Source organism: Notothenia coriiceps, unplaced genomic scaffold, assembly GCF_000735185.1.
Source record: "Notothenia coriiceps isolate Sejong01 unplaced genomic scaffold, NC01 NC01_scaffold00026371, whole genome shotgun sequence".
NCBI classification, from domain to species: domain Eukaryota; kingdom Metazoa; phylum Chordata; class Actinopteri; order Perciformes; family Nototheniidae; genus Notothenia; species Notothenia coriiceps.
The window spans coordinates 39,326-40,244 of record NW_011359072.1 but is presented as its reverse complement, the minus strand read 5'-3'; positions in this window follow the sequence as shown (position 1 = coordinate 40,244).

The following is a 919-nucleotide window of genomic DNA, read 5'->3' as shown; positions in this document are numbered from 1 at the left end:
TTAAAGTAATATCTAATATTATACTTTTTTTTAGTAACGACCCCATCTCTGATCATATCATATCAGGTATTTCCTTATCTGAGTCAGCTTCTAGAGCCGTATCTGGCCGTGCAACACTTACGGCCCGTCCTCACTACAGCTTCGACAGCTTCAAAAACGGTTTCCAACGCGTCTGCCCATTCACTTTGAATGGGGTTACGTCACGTTGCCTCGCTTTTCGCCGAACTGAATTGTGGGTAGCAGAGCGGAGCTTTCCTGGCGTTTCAGGCTGCAAAAGTTGAGCAATGTTCAACTTTTGAAGCTTCTGAAGCTTTCGGTGGAAGCGTCAGCCAATCAAATCATATGCAAGTACAAGCTCTAGCCAATCAAACCGCTGCTTGTCTGTCAGGGGCGGGCGATTCATGNGTTTCTCTTCAGTATCATGGTCACAATGATATCTGAGTCCCGGTACTTAAATGCAATCCTATATGACCTTATTGTGTTGAGTTTGAAGTCTCCCTCCGGACAAGAGTATACTTTTTTTCTTACTGTGACTTTTCTTGGTTGTTTGAGCTTCACTTTACAGAGTTTGTTTTCACACTCAACTTCAGTTTTGTGTATGAACGTTAAGGCCCCTACACACCAATCTGACACCAAAGAACACGTCCCGACGGACCCGACTGTTGTGTCGCTTCACGTCTCCTGCGTCTTGGCCAACAGTCGCACTGGAACACACCGCAAAGACTTCAGCCGACGGCCAAGAAGCACGTACGAACTGCACATTCGTGAGTGGCAATAACTCTCCTTACCAGCAGGCGGCGGTAGTGTGTATTCGTCATTCAAAAGAGGCAACAACCGGAAGACAGACTGCGTGATAACCGAACAACAAATAGCGTGTGCGTTCCATTTTCACTCTCTTCGGTTTCTTCATTCCAGATTC